Source organism: Lygodium microphyllum, chromosome 3 (assembly GCF_053477565.2).
Source record: "Lygodium microphyllum isolate KBCC chromosome 3, Lygodium_microphyllum_v1.1.10, whole genome shotgun sequence".
NCBI classification, from domain to species: Eukaryota; Viridiplantae; Streptophyta; class Polypodiopsida; order Schizaeales; family Lygodiaceae; genus Lygodium; species Lygodium microphyllum.
Genome location: NC_141137.1, coordinates 115,897,711 through 115,914,305, shown reverse-complemented (window position 1 = coordinate 115,914,305; position 16,595 = coordinate 115,897,711). Strand labels below are relative to the sequence as shown.

At 37.5% G+C, this 16,595-nt stretch overlaps 1 pseudogene across 1 annotated transcript; it reads left to right on the top strand.

Annotated features, from left to right (window-relative positions):
- Positions 1 to 8,512: 8,512 nt before the first annotated feature.
- On the top strand, positions 8,513 to 12,667 carry LOC148038793 (putative mannitol dehydrogenase 1; annotated as a pseudogene). The gene is made up of 6 exons (XR_015690318.1): positions 8,513 to 8,739; positions 9,738 to 9,851; positions 10,441 to 10,668; positions 11,281 to 11,566; positions 11,752 to 11,903; positions 12,297 to 12,667. The product of XR_015690318.1 is annotated as a putative mannitol dehydrogenase 1 (transcript).
- The last annotated feature ends 3,928 nt before the right edge of the window (positions 12,668 to 16,595 follow it).

Sequence of the window (16,595 nt, the reverse complement as noted above, 5' to 3'; positions counted from 1 at the left end):
CAAGGTGATTGGATCCCAAGTTTTCAATAGAGATTCAGACAATATAATTTTGGTGGAGAAGGAAGAAATTGTAAGAGTTTTTGGCTTCATGCCTAGATATAGTAGATCTAGGGCACGATACTTTGGAGCTCTTTGCTCTTATTTGCTCTCCCATGTAGGAGATGCCAAGAATTTGAAGCTCCTTCCAGGCTATAGGAAACAAGAGTTCCTAAAATGTAGAGGTCTCATCGAGTGGGATGAAACAAAAGATTCTCTTAGAGGACCTAATGAATTCCCTGAAACTAAAGACTCTTCTGCAATAGAGTCAGACTAGAAGATGATAAGTGTTTCTTGAAACCTATCTTTTTCCGTCTCTTTGTCTAGTTTGTAACTATTCAGAATATCTTTGCTTTGCACAAGAGTTTAAATATCCCTCTTTTCTTCTTTGGGTAGTAGTGGATATAGTCCTTGCCAAAGATTATGTATTACATGATGTGATTGTGTCTTTGAGCTTGAATTTGTGCCAAATTTGTCTGTAGAACCATTGAAAGACCTCTAATAAACAGTTTGCTTTGTATCTTCCACCTCCATGTCTTGTGTGTCTAAAGTATTTTGTTCATTCTTGATAATGTGATTTTTCCATACCTTGGGTTGACCAGATAGATAGAGGTCCATATTTCTTGATAAAATATGGAGCATGGTTGTATAAAATATGCTGCATAGTTAACAAATAAAGAAAGTCAATTAAAAAACCTTATATGAGTCAGAAAATAAAGAGACATACATATGCAAACTTCTTACCATATAGTGAGTGAAGTGTTGATTATTCCAAGCTTTTGTCATTGCCTTTTTTAAAAAGTTCAATTGGTTTTTAAAGTCTTTGAGATCATCATCATTCCATTCGGTTTTATCACAATAAAAGTATACTTTGTTTAGTATTTCCCTGACATTGTCTTTTCTATTCCGAGCTTGTCCATTATCAACATGATCCTTAATTGCATTATGTAGGGATTTCCATTGAGTGTATCTAATAGTTGAGCCACCATTCCTAGAGTTTATCTTACCAAGTCTCCCATGAAAGCTTAGGAACCTTCTAGCCTTCATTCCATCAATAGATGGCTTTTTGGGGACACAATTGCCATCCTTAGACTTTTGAAGATCTAGTTCAATAACAACATTACCACCATGTAGACAAATTGAAATGAGACTTTTTCAATCTTTGTTATAGCATTTGTTCTAGTTGATAATGGCTTCAGCTTCCATGCAAATCCTATATAAAGATGAACAAACTTTTCAATTATCCTGTAAATCCTATATAAAGATGAACAAGTTTTTCAATTATTCTACAAAGCGTATGAAGTGTACAAATATGGGCATTCACTAAAGGAATATCTAGGACTAGCTTCAACTGTGAATCCTTGTTGTGCCTAGAGGGAGCTCTATTCCAATTGCTTGAGTTCAACTCTATGGCTGGGGACATGTAATATAGGCAAGGAGATTTGGAATTGGCTCCCTTTAATATATTGTACATATTTTTGAGTGTCTTTCAGTCACCAACTATGTGCCACTCAATCTTATAGTTCCCAAATCCTTCAACAAATAGCTCTTCTCCTGCTTGTTGTCTCTTAATAACATCAAGTATTGGTGTTTGATGAAATACCCAATACAATATATCAAAAGCCTCTATATCTACTTTGAATGCTCGTAGCCACTAGATGTTGTGTTTTGATTAAACACTAAATGACATTGAGTGATTGCACTGATCTTATGAAAGTGCTCTATTCATCAAGGTAATAGAGAACATCTCTAGTTTTGTGCATTTCAGAATCTTTTATTAATCAAGTTTAGCCACAAATCTAGCCACTCCTTGTGTGTCTTCTAGTGACAAGTCATAGAACTTGATAATTAAACATTGTAGGGTGGGCAAGTCAAGGAAAATATTGTTAAACTCATTGAATACAACTTCCTTTTTCTTGCCCTTGAAGCTAGCCTTGATATGGAAAGGCTCACACAGAATCTCAATTACTTTGTTATTCATTCTTTGCCTGATAGTTCTAACCACAAATGTCCTTGGAAGTATGCAATTGTGTTCTTGTCTTTGCTTCATATTTGATTGTAAAAGCTTGAAAAGTTATATATAAGCATCTTGTCTTATACCAATACTATCTAGTGTCTTTTGCACTAACTCAATATCTAAAGAATGATCCTTATAAATGACCCCAAGCATTGTTTCTTTATTTTTTTAACTTTCTTCTTTTCCAAAATATCTTTTGAAACTAATGAAGGAAGAAGATAATAAAATTGAGATGCTTTTAAAGAATCTCTTTCACTTACATTCGGTTGAAGAAGAGACCTAATCAAAATGAACATTACAAATCAATACAATTAATTGTAAACAAAAGCATACTACAACCATCTCCTCCTCGTTTGAGATTCTCAATATTTTTAAGAGTCTTTTGTCGATTTTGAAGGCCTTAAATAGTTTGCTTCCGTTAATAAGATTTGATGTGTTTCTCCAACGAATGAATCCTCTATTGATAGCCCTCTAGCTTTTGAAACAACTAGTTATTATGTTTTGATAAAATATGGTTCTCCAATTTGAGGACATCCTTTTCTGCCAAGTTAAGTGTATAACCTAGAAACCCATTGTAACCATCGTCAATGAGCCTCATTAATGAGAGCTATTATAGACATGTGAAGTGCTATTTTTGCTAGGATCTTTGGAATATAGTATGCTATCTAACCAAAGATCAAGATTCTTCTTTCCCTCAAACCTAAGTATATGTTTCGTAGACTCTGTAATAGTAATTGGTTTTATTCTCTTTCTTATTGGTTCATACTCACTATCCAACTCAATATGAATATGATAGAGAGGTCTTTTACTAGAACAACAAAAGATCAATTTGGATGATTGATCCATAGTGATGTAATCAGAAGGTTGGATCAAGAAACTATGAGAATTAGAAACAAGAAGGAAAATGAAGAAGAAACTAATAAGGATGGGAAAGAAAGAAGAGAATGAGAATGGAAGGAAGTAATCAAATGCCGAACAAAATTCAAATTGAATATTAATTTTCACTTTAATGAGGATGAGTAAGATCTTCATTATGACAATATTTGTCACCTTTATGGTGGCCTAGATTTCTAGGTTTGATGTGACCATGAGAATACTACGATAATGACTTATTAATAAATATTATATATTTACTTACCAAAATATAAAAGTTTTTAAAAATCTTTTAAAAAATATTTTTCCTCTCTAGGATTGCTTATAGGGCATTCTCGAGACCTCAAACCTCCCCTAATGTTGGTAGTTGATGCTAATGATATTGTACATGTGTGCGTAGATATATTGGAGATGAATGCAAGAGCTTCAAGTCATCTATGAATACAAGGGATAATATTCCTGATTTTACAGACTTGATTTCTATTCTAATACTTAAGAAGAAGACCTTGGCTTGGATTCCTCTTCTTCTCAAGGTAAGAAGAAGTTTGAATAGATGTTTTACTCTACTAGTAGAGGAAGAGATCATGGAAGAACCAAGGTGGTGATTGTAGTCAAAGTTATGATGCACAATAAAATAGAGGAGGACATTTCTAGGGAAGGGAGAGTTAAAGAGGCCAAGTTGCAGATTTATTTAGGCAATAGAATTCAGGTGATAGTAGGGAGTATTGGTATATAAAAATTGCTTCAAAAAGATTATTGAAATTAGAAATTGAAAAAAGCAACAAGGAAATTATGTATCTAGCAATATAAACAATGATGACAAAAGTGAACCATTGTTTGCTATGCAGCACTTTATGAATACTATGACTACTGATAGTTCATCAAAGAATGATGTATGGTATGTAGACTCAAGTACCTCTAATCATATGACTTCTCATGGAGAGTCATTTAGAGAGATGAGCAATCCCTATGTCTTCAAGTCTCCATTGTTTTTATGGGTGTGCTCTTGGGTTAACTCTCTTCCCTCTTGTCTGTTTTTAGACCATAGAGGACCAATTTGAAGGAAGAGGAATGTTCTATCCAAAAAAGACAAGGAATTATGGAGTAGCCTCAAAGGCCTCCATGGTCTTATTAATGCTAATCCACATGTCAATGTCACATGGCCAATAATAATAAAAACCCCACACGTATATAAAGCCTAGTTAGACCAATACTATGTTCATCTAGATTGCTACAACTTATATGGATTGTAAATTGAAGGTTCTTCAAACCATATCATTTGACATCATAAATTGGTTCTCACAACCTTATCCCAAGCATAGAATTGGTTTCTCAAAGTATGTTGGTTCCATGCAAATCCATCCCTCTTCCACTTCCACTACACACTAGTAGATAGCAAATAATTTGGAATAGACACTTCCCTATGTTAGGGAGCCTAGCCAAAGCATGGATGAACACAACCAAGGAATCTCAAACTTTCTTAAGGAAAACTAAACCCACTCTCACTAGAATTAGAGAATAGAGAAGAGTGCAAGCCTACTAGGAAGTGGCTCAGTTTTAGAAAAATTTATTGACAAAGGCGAGATGCACCTTCAAGATCTTATCCAAGCCAAGTCTACCCTCTAAAAGGAGGAATTATTTGAAGTGGAGGGTCCATAATTGTACTTCGGAGAGTGGTGGTTTTTCAAAATAGATAGATACACTAAGGAAACTTTCCAACTTCTTATACAAAAGAAAAACAAGGATAGGATCCCCATGTTACAAAAGAAGGATGGAAACACTAGCCACATCCCAAGAGACAACTTGGCCATGACACATGATTATTTGTATACCATTTTTAGCAAGCTTAGCATATCCATCAAGCAACAAACTATTGTTAAGGCCATAATTTTTTGCAATAGATAAAAAGTAATTCTTCCATTGACCAATTTTCTTCACTCAAACATCATAGAGGTGGAGTTGGCAAATACAATAGCCTCACTAAAAAAAGGAAAATCTCTCAGCATCAATGGACTGCCCAATGAGTTTTTTCAAACCTATCAAGAAATATTGATTCCTTCCCCTAATGGCTAAATAGAGAGAGGCAATCCACTATGGAGCCCTCCCCTCATTGATAGATGTAGTAAAGCCAATACAAAAAACAGATGACAAGGAGAAATAGGGAATTGCAAACCAATAACCTATGTCATTCCATCCTACAAGTTTTTTTCCAAAATGGTAGTAAGAAGGCTAATAAACCATCTTGATTCCTAGATCTAGATAGTACAAAAAAGTTTCAATAAAGGAAGATATATAATAGATGCCATAATTAGCCTCTAGGAAAGATTAAAATATGCTCAAAAGGTCAATTAGGTCATATATTGCTAAAATTTGATTTTGACAAAGAATATCATTGAGAGTGGGATTTCATATTGCAATCATTATTAGATATGGGGCTAGGAAGATGGTTTATCAAGTATATGTCTATCCTCTTTGGGAATGCCTCCACTAGGATTTCATTAAAAAAAGACCTCACAATCTCATTCCATCTAAGATGCTTAATAAAATTGGGGTGCCCACTAGTGCGCCCCCCCCCCCCCCCCCCAAACTCTTTTCCATCGTTATATATTGACTAAGATGGCTTATAGATGACCATATAGAGAAAGGAAACATCGGGCATCAAAGTCCTAAATGGTAGTAAGGATATGGTATTAAATCTCTCTACTGAGGACAATACCAATTCCACCTCAAGTATCAAGAACCTCATAAATCCCCCTCGACTCGCATTTAGCTAAAGGCTATTTAGTCATCCAAGATGGAAAGATCTCTAGATTATTAGGAATACCCATGGGTTTTATGGTTACCCAAAACAAGAGGTGGAAAAAGGTTGATGGCTAAACAAAGGAAAAAAAGCTTGATTTTTGGAAGGGATTTCAAGGAAACCTTGATAGTAGATTTGGAGTGCTTAAGCACATACTTATTGCATTAAAAATGTACTTTCTTACACATTGGAAGGAGTTAGAATCAGTTTTTAGAATTGTCATGTGGGGATCCATTGATAGCACTAAAGAGATTTTTGAAGTGGAATGGAATACATGCATTCTACATAAGAAGAATGGAGGGTTGGGTTTGTTGAAGCACACAGCTAATAATCTTGGCATCTAATGGATAGTTAGAAGCATACTTCATCCGAATGAGGATGACTCAGTTATCCTCCTTCATAGGAGTGTGAAAAATTTTCAATCAAGGCATGTAACAAATGGAAAGACCTCTCAGTCTCGACAACTACCTTCAATAAGGTGCAAATTTCCAATAGGCATAACCTCTAGCTAACATAGGGACCTTCCACAATGCATCCGGGCTTGCAAGCTATTAATCTTGTCATGGACCCATGAAAGTCCCCCTAGATCTTGGTTAGTTATCACAATCTTGGGTGGTTAGTCACACCTTGTGGAGAGACCTCTTGTCTATGGGTTTGGTCTAGGCACCCATGATGAAACCAATTCCTGGTGGTGAAACTCAATACAATGTGCTTGGGGATAAGCACATATTGCTCTCAATCCATCAATAGCTTTCCTATTACTCCACATGCACAATCACAAAATAGACATGACAAGACAAATAATACAGTCTTTTCCAAACAAAGCTTTTATTAATTACATCTAGTGAATCAGAGTGACAAAGTAGGCAATAGTTCCACTACTCATCAATTTCAAAAGTGTACAGTTTTCTTGATTAAAACAAAGTAAGCAATAGTTCTACTACTTATCGATTGCAAAAGTGTATTATATTCTTATTAAAAGCTAAGGCTTGACTTGTAAGATGTATTGATTAAAACATAGAAGATTCAATCTTATGGTTTTTGGGGAAGCAAAATCGTCTACCCGCTAATGAAAGAATATAACTTATCTAGAGTTAGCTGATAAAATGGTGGTGTAGGTAGAAGAGGGTTGCAGTTAGTGTCACAACTACTTGCTTTGTTGTTGCAACCACTTGCTCCACTCCCATTGAGGCTAGGACTTGCTCTACTATAGTTGCACTCCTCCATTTTGGGGCCATTGTATTGGAATATTGGCTCTCGGAGTCTAGTGAATAGTAGAGAGCTTAGTTAGAAAAGGTGGCATTAAAAAAAAGGGTTCGATAAGGATTAGACAAAAGTTGGGGAGGAAAGCAAGTGTAGAGAGTCAAATGGCCAAAATGTTGTCGTAGAAAGGCTAGTATTCACAGCTTCTCTCTCACATAGTCAAAATCAAGGCATTCTCTCCTACTCGTGGTTGGCTCTATGCAACGCCCTACCCCTCTCTATATACTAGTAGGGGATGGATGCTTCAGCATTTTAGCTAACATCATGGATGACATCAGGGGGTTTGTTTTCGGACATGGGGGAGAAAAGTAGAGTGATGCATAGCCATCCAGCTTTCATGAAAAAGAAGCTTTTAATCTTTTCAAAAGAAGAATTCGCCATCATGACCGGTCATGCAACAAGTGGGCACCAAATCAAGTTGTCTCACTCTTGTAACCAAGGCCTAGATCTTGGCATCTTGGCGCCTTGGCATACTTGGCAATGAGGCAATGAGGCTATGAAGGCTTTGTTGATGTCATTGGTTACACATGAGGTGCAATTGTTTGCTTGTAGGAAAACCTTCTTGAAACGTCTCCCATCCCAGCAATGTTTTCACCCAAGTGCACTTAACTGCTAAGTGACTATCCATCAAGCTAGTCCTTGTTTTTGTTCTACATTGCAAAGATAGTATTTATAAACTTTTTTTGGGAGGGCTTTCCAACTATCTCCCTCTGACAAATCAATGTACTACACTTCATTAATGGTGACTTCGATCTTTATTATTGAGATATGGTTAGAGTTAGTGATAAAAATGTGGGAGTATTTTAGTGCATAAAAATTGGGAACACTATGGGCAAGTTGGGAACAAGTAAAAAGGACTCACGAGACAAATTGCAAAGGTGAAGAAGAACCAGGCTTAGCTTGATAGTCTTGTAGCAGGAGCTCAACAGACTGTTACCCAACTTGTATTACAACAAGAAATTAGCGTTGTCCTCAACGATATAAGAGATTTCATGAGTCACCACACCACTGGTCTCTTGAGTTCTAGAGTGTCTCATTTTGAGGTATGCATGTATGTACACAGACTTTTCACTCGAAAAAGGTGGTGGTTCCTCTCTAGGTATGTGAATCAGCCCTAGAGGCTAAAACTATTTCTAGGAAGGGAAAGTGGGTTTTGGTAGTGGGCCGTGGCTAATTCTCAAAGGCATCATGTGTAACTTTTTTTCTTACTCTTTAATTTAATCTTACAGCCTTTCATGAGAAGAAAAACAGAAAAAACCACCCATAAAACATTAAATAACATTAGCGCTTTCTTTAATTAAAATTCGTTAAAGATAGGCTAGAGCCTATATAGGGGAAGCGGCAACACGTGGGGAGTGGCAATACGTTTCCCGAAGGGGACACGTGTAACAGTTCGGGCAGTAGGTCATCATCACGGTCTCAAGAATTTCATGACGCTGTGACACATCGCTAGCCTGCTCGATCCGACACATGCAGTCACCCCCCTCGCCCCTTCCCCTTTTAAAGGAGGCCACACACACACCCCCGCAGAACACACACACGCACACACACACACACGCACAGAGGAGAGCCAGACTAGACAGACACAGAAGAGAGCGAGAGAGATCGTTAGTTTGCTTTTCCTCGAGCAGCATTCAGACTAGCGTTCATCTACCATCCTACGCATCATCGACACCATGGCTAAACCCGCTGTCGGATATGCTGCCAGAGACTCATCAGGCCACCTTGCCCCTTTCTCCTTCACACGCCGGTAATGTTTCATAACCTCTAGTCTATTCATGACGATCAATCACCTTGTTCTCTTGCTTCTTCTCTTCGACAGACAAGAAGAGAGAAGCTGGTGAGGGCTCCCTCTCGAAGCTGCTCCAAAAGAGGAGAGCGAGAGAGATGGGAAAGATAGAGCATTTGGTTTGAGGATTATATTAACTGTGCGCTGCTCCGAGAGAGAGAGAGAGAGAGAGAGAGAGAGAGCGAGAGAGAGAGAGAGAGAGAGAGAGCAATTGGTTTAAGGATTATATTAACTGTGCGCTGCTCCAAAAGAGGAGAGAGAGAGAGAGAGAGAGAGAGAGAGAGAGAGAGAGAGAGAGCAATTGGTTTAAGGATTATATTAACTTTGCGCTGCTCCAAAAGAGAGAGAGAGAGAGATGGACGGGAAAGAGAGAGCATTTGGTTTAAGGATTATATTAACTGTGCACTGATAAATGGCTTTTTCCTTCCATTCACCACTACCACTTTCTTCACTTTTTTGTGTATGCAGCTTCCTCCATGCACATTTTATAGGAAAATAATGAGTGAGACATGCTGCTTCTGCATAACCTCCTCAAACTCGAAATAATTCCTGAACAAACCAGGCTTCTTCTGCATAATCTCATAAAATTCTGATCTCCTTTATCGATAGCAACGTCGAAATCCTTCCTTTTGGGAGGTTCTCTGCATGACACAGTGAAACAAAACAACATTTTTACAACCTCCATTTAATGCTAGCCTTAGCCAATTATGCAGGCTTTTTGTCAATAGTTTTGCTTGATTAACATACTTCAATCTCGAGTTCCAGAGGCTTTGCATAAGCCATGCAGCTTCTTCTAGATAATCTGCAATTTTACAGGCAGCTAGGCTTTCTGTTTGGAAGCTTTGTGCATAAGCACAGAATCAAAGGACAATTATGTTCAACTGCTAATGCGAAACTGTAAATTGTGTTGTGTTCAAATGCTAAACTATGTGATCTGCGGCTGAATTCTGTCTGTGCAGACAAACAGGAGAGGATGATGTTACCCTGAAGGTGAAGTATTGTGGCATATGCCACTCGGACTTGCATCAGATTAAAGATGAATGGGGAGGATCCATCTACCCGATGGTGCCTGGGTAAGCAACATATATATAAGTTCATAAACGAGAATTTTGTCACTGGAGAAGATTGTTCTCATGAATATTCTGAATGAGAACCACCTATTTCTTATGAACATTTATTATTTAATGGTGGTATGAGGCTTCTACATGGGCTTTGCCTTTTAGCTTTGACTCGATGTCTTTCATATTTCATTTTTTCTTTGCATGTGCTCTGTTACAGACAATCTGTAGGAATGAACTTTTTTTCTTATGTTTACTGCTGTCTCTACCCTTCTAATTCTAACTTATTTATGGCTTTAAATTGGGTGCCCTTGAAGACGCTTTTCATTCATTAGGACTTAGACTGATGTGTGAACTTGTATATTAGTGCCCATCTGATTGATGTTTCTTTTTCTAGATGTTATTTTCTTTGACACCACATTCACACTTAGCTTTGGCTTTGAATTGGGTAACCCTTGGATGCTCTTCAACATGTGTGAGATTTTAGACAACGTTATTGATGTATGAACTTGTGGTGTATTAATTTGTAATGCCTTTTATAATATTATGTTGTTTGAACTTATTTATCGCTCTAATCTGGGTGATCTTGGATGCTCTCGAGCAGGCATGAGATTGCAGGTACTGTTATTGAAGTCGGGTCAAAGGTGCAGAAATTCAAGAAAGGAGATCATGTGGGTGTTGGATGTATGGTGAGATCCTGTGGGGGTTGTGATGCTTGCCACAAGGATTTTGAGCAATGCTGTGACAAAGTTGTGTGGACATACGGAACTCCTGATGTCGATGGCACAATCACATACGGTGGCTACTCCAACATCATTGTAGTCAATCAGAAGTCAGTATTTGGTATAATCTGTAGTAGATTTTTGCTAATTAGGCTACCAAATAATGCTAATGAAGCTATAATCTGTAGTAGATTTTTGCTAATTAGGCTACCAAATATGCTAATGAAGCTTTCTTCTCTTGGTGGGACTCATGATTGTTCATCGATTACTTGTTTCGCTACCTATGATCATTGTTCATCAATCGTTTGTCTTGCAGTCCTGTGATATTTTATATAGACAATGACAGGAAGACACCTTGTTGATTGGATTATGGAAATCAGTGAAACTGTGCGGTTTGCATCATCGTTCATCAAATATTTTGTCACTTTTCTGGTGTGATTAATAGATAATGGTTTCAGACTTGCTATATAGCAAGTGTTTTTCTTAGATGCCTATCCACCATGGTGCGATGACCTGCTATAATAATTTTCGTGTATGGTTTCAGACTTGCTATGATATTTTCTTAGTCATCTATAATAACTTTCGTGTATGGTTTCAGACTTGCTCTGATATTTTCTTAGGTGATTATCCAACATGGTGCGATGACCTGCTATAATAAATTTCATGGATGATTATTCACGATGGTGGCAAAACTTCTATAACATTTTCATGGAATTTGGCAGTTTTGTGCTGCGAATCCCCCTCAACCTACCGCTGGATGCAGCTGCTCCTCTTATGTGTGCCGGGATCACAGTCTATAGTCCCATGAGACACTTTGGCATGACTGAACGGGGTGCCCATTTTGCTGTAGTTGGGCTGGGGGGCCTTGGGCACATGGCCATCAAATTCGCCAAAGCTTTTGGCATGAAAGTCACTGTGATCAGCACATCTCCAAGCAAGGAGAAGGAAGCCAAGGAGGTGCTTGGAGCAGACGCCTTTTTGATCAGCAAAGATGCAGAACAGATGAAGGTAAAGCCCAGGAGAGGATGCTATGATTAACATCAAGCTGCAGATGGGTGCATTGTTGTCATTTGTCAGCTGTCTCCGTTGATTTTATTGCACAGGGGTTCATTACTATATGCAAAGATATCTGAGCAGAATGTGTGGACAGTGGACTAATAGCTTGTCTGCCTTGTGTGTCTTGTTATGCATAGAGAGCTGCAAAAAGCATTGATTACATCGTTGACACTGTCAGCGAATCATCCCATCGATCCCTTGCTTAACTTGCTTAAGGTAAATGGGAAGCTCGTGTTGGTGGGGCTACCAAGTCAGCCTTTGGAGCTTCGCCCAGGCTCAGTGATATTTGGTGAGTTTTCTACTCAGAGATTGCTCAGAGATTATTAACTCGTAAGCTACTATTGAGATCTTGTAAGTGGGGGGTCCGAGATTGCTAGCACGATATTAGTTCATGGTATAAATTGGTATTTCTCAGTAATTAGTGGACAGTAGTAGCTGGGCCAAATGGAAGAATCTATAGTTTTTTAATGAAGTTTTCCTCTGCACAAGGTCTTGTTCTCATGATGAGAGGTTCTACTTCTGTGAATATTTAATATTCACATCCCAAATTTTTGATATAGTTAGTATTCGTGTAGGCTTGCTAATAGTCCCAAGTATTCATCTAGGTCTTCTAACAGTTACTGTCCTTGACATGCATGGGTGTATGCCTTCTAATGATGACTACTACGGTTGATTATGCAAGGGCGTAAATTTGTTGGAGGAAGCAACATCGGTGGGATAGCAGAGACTCAAGAGATGTTGGACTTCTGTGGGGAGAAGGGCATTACATCTATCATCGAGAAAATTCCCATTGATTATGTCAACACAGCCATGGAGAGGATGACTAAAGCTGATGTGAAATACCGATTTGTCATTGATGTGGCCGAATCTTTGAAGGCAGAATGAAGAGCCCTGCATAAGTAAGCAGGAGCGTACGCAGCTCCTGTTGCACCTGGATATTTGATGGTATCTTGGGTCCCATGTAAAATCCTCTCTTTATGCGAATATAAAACCAATGTAATCGGCTACTCTTGATTATATGATTACGCTATGACATCTCTTTCTTTATGCTAAGTAACCCAATGTGATGTGATCTTCCCTACTCAATTCTGACCTGCCAATATCTCTTATCTTTATGCTAATTAAAACTCAATGCAATCATATCTCTACTTATGCTAAGAAGTCACATTAGTCTAGTCCTCTCATGTCGTACCCACCTTCTCATGGTCATTGGGTACTATTTTTAACTTGGGATATGTGGACTTTTTGAGAGATGCGTTCTCTCTATGTAGATCCACATTACAAGAACACTAGAGTCTCAAACTACAAATTGTGACCTTTAAGAAATCTATATTACAAACCAAGATATTCGAGAATTAAGCCTCAAACTATAAATTAGGATATGTGACTTTGGGGAGAGGCTCTCAAAATAGCTCTCTATGTAGATCTACGTTACAAGAGCATTGAGTCTCGAACTACAAATTTTGATTGGAAGGGTAATCTAATTGTATATAGATTTTACATATTCTAATGGTAACTTATACATTTGGTATGGGTAGATCTACATTACAAGAGCATGGAGATTCTCAAACTACAAATTGTGACCTTAAGAAAATGGACGGGGGGGAATCTAATTGAACCTAGATTTTCCATTTTCAATTGGTAACTTTACAATCTAAGTGTACTTAGATTTTTCATTTTCAATTGGGATATGTGAGTGCTCAAGATTTGTTCAGAGGCTTTGAAAATAGAAAATAGAACAAAGAGATTTGGTCTTCCCAATTAAGAAATGCACATTATAAACCAAGATAGTCTCAAACTATAAATTAGGATATGTGGTGAACTTTGAAATAGCTCTATATAGATCTACATTACAAGAGCATGGAGTGAAACTACAAATTGAAATATGTATGAGCATTGAGAGGTCTCAATTCTCCCGATGCAAAATATGTGAGCATTTTGAGATGTCTCAAAGCTTTCAATTTTGAATTGAGATTTGCTTTGAAGATAGATCAAACAGATTTTTAAAAACTTCTTGATGTGGAAAATTTTGAGATGTCTCAAAGCTTTCAATTTCGAATTGAGATTTGCTTTGAAGATAGATCAAATAGATTTTTAAACCTTGATGTGGAAAGCTACATTACAAACTTTCCCAATCAAGATATTTACTTTACAACTAGGAAAATTTGTAGAGAACTTATATTAGAAACTTCCCTTTATGTGAGCGTTGAAAGATGCTCTCAAGTTATTTAGTGATATAAATTCCCCAAATGATGTGAGCATTGAGAGATGCTCTCAACATATTTAGGAAAGATTTTTAAACCTTCTTGACATGGATAGTTACATTACAATCTTTCCCAATTGGGTGGATTTGTGAGAACTTCTATTACAAACTTTCCCAATTATGTGAGCATTGAGAGATGATCTCAAGATATGGAAAGCTACGATACAATCTTTCCTAGTCGGGTGGGAAATGTTCATTACAAACTTTCCTAATCTAGAAAGTTACATCACAAGTAGAAAATTTGTAAAGAATTTATATTAGAAACTTTTCCAATCTAGAAATTCACATTACAAATTTAGATATGTGAACATTGATAGATTCTTTCAAAATACTCCTTGCATTGAAAGATGCTCTCAAATATGTCTCAGATTTTTAAGCATTCAGAATTAGGAAATTTGCACAATAAACCTTCCCATCCAAAGATTGTAATGATCTCAAAATAGATCTCCTTGCATTTAAGATGCTTTCACAATATCTCAAATAGATTTAAGCATCCATAATTAGGAAATTTGCATGATAACTTTTCCCATAGAAAAAATTTAGATCTCCTTGCATTGAAAGGTGCTCTAAAAATTTGCATGATAACTTTCCCATCCAAAAAGTTGCATTACAATGATAACTTTTTCCTCCAAAAATTAACATTACAATCTAGGATGTGAGAGCATTGAGAATCTTTGGAGTTACTTTTTAACGTTCCTTGCCAAGTTGAGTTTGCAATCTATGATACATGAGCAATGAGTGTCTAAAGTCACCTTTTTAACATTACCTTGCTAGTTGTGAATTAGGAGTTTGCATTTGGAGTGAGTCCTAATCTAATAACAAAAACTCTCAATCTCACAAATCATGAGTTTTGAGTTCGAAGTGATTTCCAATCCAAAAAACACCAATGATGCATGCTTCTTCATAAGTCGTGTTCTTCATTTTGACTTTGGAGTGAGCCCTTTCAAACCTAATCTTATAAAAAAACAATTACCCATGATTACATGGCAAGAGCTATACAAACCCATAACATCATGTTAGGGATATATATTCACATGTTATTTATTTGTTTGGACCTCAATCACATTCTTTATTTATCTTGGACCTCAAGTTAAACATTAGGTTAGGGTCACATCTTCTATAATATATTACTCGTTGACCTGACAGGTGCTATCGGTACACAATTATATATCAAGCTTTCTCACAGCCTCAAAAGGACATAAAGGCAAAAAACCATATCCGAAACAACATACTGCTAGCATTTTTGCAATATAACTTTCAAGAATATAAAGCAAAAGAATGTAGCCTTTACATAGGGCAACAAAGTGTTGGGTTTAAAGGCACATGTGCCTGGCCACCTATAAAGTAGAAGAATGTAGCCATTACATAGGGCAACATAGTGTTGGGTTTAAACGCACATGTGCCTAGCCACCTATGTATTATTACATTGACACCTGTACACTGCAAGTAGCGGTTGCCCATCACTATCACTTCATTCTTTATTCTTTCAATGATATTTGAATAAGGGAAGACTGATCATACATTGTGAATTTTGGAGTTTCTACATCTCTCTCTCTCTCTCTCTCTCTCTCTCTCTCTCTCTCTCTCTCTCCACCATAGCTCTTATTCGACTGCTTGCGTGCTTCCACTCTAGGCTCACTCCCTTCAACTGGTATCAGAGCCATTGCACCAACATAGCTCTTGTTCCGCTTCCATGCTTCCACTCTTCGGGCTCACTCCCTTTAATTGGTATTAGAGCTATTACACCAGCGTTGAGGAGCTCAACCCGACTTAGTTTTGAATACCTACAAGTAAAGCTTTCAAGGATAGGAATGGCCTAGCTTGGAAAGGTATGAATTGGTACTCTTCTTCTTCTCGATGATGATTAAAGGCTTGTTGAGGCTTGCTCCTTGCCTTCCTTCCCTTGGCCACATTGAGCCTTGTTTTGGGCCCTCTTGTGGGTAGCATAAGCAACTACAAGAGGGGCTACAAGTAGCATATTTGTGTCTACTATTCCTTCTCATCTTCCTAGCCCACTCGACCTGCTCCTTCACTCCTAGACACTCCTCTGAAGGATCCCCATCAATGCTAACCACCCTCGGCACTAATACTGGACAATGAGCATTGGTTTTGAGTCATTAAGCTTCAACTATCGACTATCCAAACGGGGGAGCATGCTGTCGTATAGTTTAGGACAACACTTACCTCATTAATTGGAGATCATTTATGCTTTCTTGAATGTCTATTTGATGCTGGATATTGGGGGATGATATGGAATTGATGTGAGATGCTATTGAGTTGATTTGAGTACACTTTTGGCTCAATTTTCTTAGAGATTTCCTTCCTATAATAATAGGTCTGAATGTCATTTATTTGAGCAAAGATTATGCCTATTGCTACTTGATGCTACTGGGGTTATCAATTGGATGTATTGACACTATGGTTGTCAAGTACACCTATGGACATGTTTATGACATGCTCTTAAGCGGAGATTGGAGCTTGGATGCTTTGACATTACCAATCATTTATTTAATTGGATGCTACCTTTTTGGGCTTGAATATCTTTACTGGATTTGATGCTTGCCACTTTTTCTACATGTATCTTGGTGTTTGGATGCTATTCACTTGATGTATTGAGCTTGTTTCTCAATTGGCATTCGACTTTTACTTGAGTGGGAACCATTCGACTTTATGTATTGAGCTGCTTTTTTACTCGACATTGGATGTTATATTGTGCAT